Source organism: Schistocerca gregaria, chromosome 8, assembly GCF_023897955.1.
Source record: "Schistocerca gregaria isolate iqSchGreg1 chromosome 8, iqSchGreg1.2, whole genome shotgun sequence".
NCBI lineage: Eukaryota > Metazoa > Arthropoda > Insecta > Orthoptera > Acrididae > Schistocerca > Schistocerca gregaria.
This window is the reverse complement of record NC_064927.1, coordinates 194780280-194786387: the sequence shown is the minus strand read 5'-3', so window position 1 is coordinate 194786387 and position 6108 is coordinate 194780280.

The window sequence follows — 6108 nt, the reverse complement described above, 5'->3', positions numbered from 1 at the left end:
ACTACGAAATCTTTGGACCTTTTTCAGTTTTTGCTTATGCCTAAAAAACGATACGTCTTACAAAAAATTCTCAAAATACCGAAACGAAAGAGCATAAAATTACGCGTAGAGTGCCCTATTTAAAAGTTAAAAGCGCTTCAGCTGTTTAGCCTCAATCTACCACCAAACCGCCTCAACTTTTACCAGCCTGCCGGAAAAGTGAGTTATGCTCACGTTCCAATGTCTGTAACTCAAAAACAGCTGCTCCAAATCAAATATGCCATTTATGAAAGTGGGGGACCATCAAGAGAGAGCTTCCAAATTTAAAAATTGACTTACTAATTTGCAAATATATGAATAAAAACTTGAAAGTATTCGTAGCACTATATTCCTGCTAACACCCAAACCTGCAAACGTCAGACAAATCGGCATCAGACGTTGTACATTTGCAGAGTATCGACCAAAACTCCGATATAATTTGTGCTATGCGCTATCGCCCGGGAGAAAGTGCGTGAACGGTAAGTAGGGAGCACAGGAAAAGCATAACTGTGAACGTCCCTCGTATACAGCTTGAGCGTGGAAGTAGCTACGTTTCTTGAACTGAGAGTCCCGAGTTCGAGCCTTCATCATCTCAATTTTTGTACCATAGTGAGAGTAAAACAGTTACACGCGACAACAAGCACTTGGCATTAAGATGCTGTAACTTCCTTTGCACGCTTTGTGGTTCTTTAGTTGGATACCAGAAGCTTTCGAAATGTGGTGCCACGGAAGAACGCTGAAGATTAGATGGGTAGATCACATAACTAATGAGGAGGTGTTGAATAGAATCGGGGAGAACAGGAGTTTGTGGCACAACTTGACTAGAAGAAGGGATCGGTTGGTAGGACATGTTCTGAGGCATCAAGGGATCACCAATTGAGCACTGGAGGGCAGTGTGGAGGGTAAAAATCGTAGAGGGACACCAAGAGATGAATACACTAAACAGATTCAGAAGGATGTAGGCTGCAGTAGGGACTGGGAGATGAAGAAGCTTGCACAGGATAGAGTAGCGTGGAGAGCTGCATCAAACCAGTCTCAGGACTGAAGACCACAACAACAACAAGTTGGATACAGGAGAGAGGGACAGATGCGGTTCGTGGAGGAAGAATTCAGATATTAATCTGTTCTACATCTAATATCAAACAGTAAAAGTAATATGTGATTTTGTTTGCTGTAGTTGCATTGTCAGTTGCTAACAGTAGATGTGAATGTTGAAATGTATACAGGTACAACGATTTACAATTCAGTCAGTGGTCAGTGCAATGACTGCTCCGTAGATGACGGATGACGAGTCCTGATTGCTATGAAAGTCTGTGAATGTTGTAAAATGGCAAACACATAAAAAGGAACTTGATATCTGCAGTTGAGCAGACCCGCCGCTCGATCTCCAGAAAGGAAACGGTTGCATGTCATTGGCAGCGGCGTAAGCGTTCGTGGTAGCACCCTCATGTCGCTGTGGTGGCTATAGGAATCGCGACGGCGTGACTGGCTGTCGATACCGTATGAAGGAACTGTAGGGAGTTAATAGCAATGTTATGTTGACAGGCCGCTTTAGCTTCATTTATTTGGAACTACAAATCAATGGGGTTAGTTCGTAGTTTCGCAGGATAAACATAAACAACTGGAATAGAAGAATAAAGAAACAATTGCATCACACGTGCGGAACTAACAACAGCAACAACAACAACAATAATAATAATAACAAACATGATAAAATAATAATACTAGTAATAACCAAAATAATAAGATTAATAAGTACATAACATTCAGGAATCAATACAAACAACACCACACACGCACAGTATCCTTCATTCAGAACAAAGGTGTTACAATAGTGGTTCCGTACAAAGAACTGTGTGAAGCAAATTTCTGTCGTACACCAAGAACAGAGGATGAATCCCATATCTGCGCATCCAAGCTGTGCAGTGCAGAATGGAAGCTTGTGTCTGAAACAGAACTGTGTCGAAGTTTCAAAGGTGTCTGGGTTCATCAGCAGCTTTAGAAACGTGGCGAACGCAGTTGATTGTATGTGAGGCCGGCCGCGGTGGCCGAGTGGTTCTAGGCGTTTAAGTCCGGAACCGCGCGACTGTTACGATCGCAGGTTCGAATCCTGCCTCGGGCATATATGTGTGTGATGTCCTTAGGTTAGTTAGGTTTAAGTAGTTCTAAGTTCTGGTGAATTGATTACCTCAGACGTTAAGTCCCATAGTGCTCAGAGCCATTTGAACCATTTTGTATGTGACGACTGCAACTTAAGAAGATTATTCCGTTGCTGCAGATTAATGTTACAAAGAAACTCGAGCACCATCGGAGATTGCTTGTACAGTCTGAAGAAATGAAGACCAAGCGTTTGGCAAATGGAGGCTGTGTCTGTTTAAGATATGTGAAAGTGATTTTGTTTTCTGGTAGGTTATTTCGTACGTGCAGGTCACGAAGAGCTCTGGTGTCTTCGTGGGACTTCTTGTAGGAGTGTTCTGAACTGTCCTTTGCCCACTTTGCCAGAGGAGTGAAAATGGAGGATCAAATTTGGTGCTGCGAACATGGACTGATGTATACGAGCATTCAAAGAACGGGTCTCTGGAAGGACTAAAAACGGTTTTGGAGCCCGTTTGCGTATCTGTGAGAGCAATGGAATAATTGTATACCTATGGGTTGTAGCTCGAACATACAAACCCTATAATATCTGTATAGCTTCTAGCTGCAAGAGTGCGGCCCACAGTCATCTCGTCGTTGATTCAACTTTCGTCGACATTGTAGATATTAGCATTTGTGTTGGGTGTCTTGAGAGCACGAGCTGCTTCTTACCAGTCCTCTAAAGGTTTTTGGATGTCGTTTCTGTACTGGTACGTTTTCACTGTAACAAAAGCTTTGACTTCACGACCTATAATATTGTTTTCACGCTTCCAGTGCAAGATCGATCAGTCACTTGCGTCAAAGCTTGGGAACTTTAACTGTCTTACCTTTGTTTTCGCCCACACTTTCATGTCGACATCATGAACGCAGCAATCTTCCTGTCGAGTGTCTTTGAAGGCCTCCATCGCCATCCACAGTAATTTGTTTGTGCTTTCTTTCATACATATTAGCTTTCCACTTTCCCACCACCGTTTTCATTGATACAACATATGAGGGTGGTTTGAAAAGTTCTCGGAACAGAATAGAAAAAAGTACTTACATCACTGAAACTTTGTTTAATTTTTCAATGTAGTCTCGTCGTAGATTAATGGACTTGGCCCGACGATGTTCCAGTGTCTTGATACCATCAAGAAAATGAGCTTCCTCCAGACCTGCAAAATAGTTGTCAACTCCGGCTATCAATTCTTCGTTTGAAGTGAATCTTTGTCCACCAAGAAAAAGTTTCAGTTTTGAGAAGAGATGGAAGTCTGACAGGGCCATATCTGGTGAATAAGGCGGGTGTGGCAACAATCCATACCTTAGTTCGTGTAATTGTGCCATGTCGACGGCACATGTGTGCGGGCGCGAATTGATCCAGCGTCAAGAGTCGCAGCACCCATCTTGCAGATAATTTTTCATTTCTAATTCTTCAGTTAAAATGTTATAAACCCTTTCAGATGAAATCTGGCCAGCGTGAGCAATTTCACGCACTTTCAGTCGGCAATCCTCCATGACTACTTGTGCACTTTTGCAATGTTTTCTTGAGTAGTGACACATCTTGGCCGACTACGGCGCGGATCATCATTTAAGCTCTCCCGATCAAATTTAAATTCATTTGTCCACTTGACAACAATTTAATATGAAGGAGTAGAATCCCCCACTGTGTTCTGGAAATCGGCAAGAATGTCCTTTGCTTTCATACCTTTATTTACAAAGTACTTAATCACTGCTCGAATCACGATTTTTTCCATCTTCGCAAATCACTATGTGGGAACAACAGAGACACGTCACCGCCACTGCTTTCTTCAAAGAGCACTGACGTGGCACGTGTTTACAGGAAACAGTCCAATGAATATCACGTGAACAACTCGTTTCGCTAGCGCTGGCCTCTCGTGGTGATTCCGAGAACTTCTCAAACCACCCTCGTACATCGTGGAGGTCATCTAGAGTGACATCTGTTTTTCATTGCAGACATCGTGCGATGTGCAAATGTTTGGGTTAACTTAGGCTGCTTTTTTTTTACTTTAAAGCAATGTTTGAGCATTTCGATTTTCTCGTTAATTGGGTAAAACATTACCTTTTTCTCCTTTCGTTGCGCTTTGTGATTTCCATCAGTTGACGACTCTTTTGTCGACGAACTCGAAGATGTTGATTTTTGTCCATGCAGATGGTCACGAGCGAATGATTCCCCTCCATATGGAGTGCGCTCGTCGGTATTTAATGTGACTTTCGACGCCTCCCACTGATCAGTTATGTCCAGTAGGAATGCCACACAATTTCTCATTCTTCACACGTAGGTACACAATCGTCGATACGCAACAGTTCAACCAGAATATCAATCACGTTCCACGGATTCGTATCGCAAAACAACACTGTCAGCTGCAGTGCTGGTCTGGGCAGCAATTTAAGACATACTTGTTCGTGTGTGAACAAACACTAGACCCTAGCCACAATATGTATGTCTGATGTACGGAGGTGCTGCTGTTGTTGTTGTGGTCTTCAGTCCTGAGACTGGTTTGATGCAGCTCTCCATGCTACTCTATCCTGTGCAAGCTTCTTCATCTCCCAGTACTTACTGCAACCTACATCCTTCTGAATCTGCTTAGTGTAGTCATCTCTTGGTCTCCCTCTACGATTTTTACCCTCCACACTGCCCTCCAATACTAAATTGGTGATCCCTTGATGCCTCAGAACATGTCCTACCAACCGATCCCTTCTTCTGGCCAAGTTGTGCCACAAACTTCTCTTCTCCCCAAACCGATTCAATACTTCCTCATTAGTTATGTGATCTACCCATCTAATCTTCAGCATTCTTCTGTAGCACCACATTTCGAAAGCTTCTATTCTCTTCTTGTCCAAACTAGTTATTGTTCATGTTTCACTTCCATACATGGCTACACTCCATACAAATACTTTCAGAAACGACTTCCTGACTATTAAATCTATACTCGATGTTAACAAATTTCTCTTCTTCAGAAATGCTTTCCTTTCCATTGCCAGTCTACTTATTATATCCTTTCTACTTCGACCATCATCAGTTATTTTGCTCCCCAAATAGCAAAACTCCTTTACCACTTTAAGTGTCTCATTTCCTAATCTAATTCCCTCAGCATAACCTGACTTAATTCGACTACATTCCATTATCATCGTTTTGCTCTTGTTGATGTTCATCTTATATCCTCCTTTCAAGACACTATCCATTCCGTTCAACTGCTCTTCCAAGTTCTTTGCTGTCTCTGACAGAATTACAATGTCATCGGCGAACCTCAACATTTTTATTTCTTCTCCATGGATTTTAATACCTACTCCGAATTTTTCTTTTGTTTCCTTCACTGTTTGCTCAATATACAGATTGAATAACATTGGGGAGAGACTACAACCCTGTCTCACTCCCTTCCCAACCACTGCCTCCCTTTCATGTCCTATAACTGCCATCTGGTTTCTATACAAATTGTAAATAGCCTTTCGCTCCCTGTATTTTACCTCTGCTGCCTTCAGAGGTGATGCTATCTATCAGTAAATTATTGTTATCATTGTTCTTGTTGTTAACGTTATTATCACTATTAATACTTCCGCAAGTGTGACACAATTTGTTCTTCGTCCTTCTGTTCCTATTGTTTATATTTACTCGTGTGAAAATATATGTGTACTCAATAGGTTTGCTACTTTCAAATAAACGAAGCGAAATTGGACTGCCATTAGAGCATTTCTGTAAACTCCGAGAAGTCCTTTTACATGTTAGGAACATGTCCCATGCAACAGTTTCACACATTATACAGTACAAAAGGTGGCACGGCCAAAGCTAGGGACTGGGACCCTTGGTACGACAAACTAGCACTGTAACGTCTTCCCCACAGAAGCTCTTTACAACAGATGCTAACCGTTACGCTTTTCCTGTGCTCAGTAGGTCACGGGGGCGATTCTAGAATTCGGTCAAGGGGGTGGGGGCTAATGGGGGGAGGGGGTTTGGGGGAATGG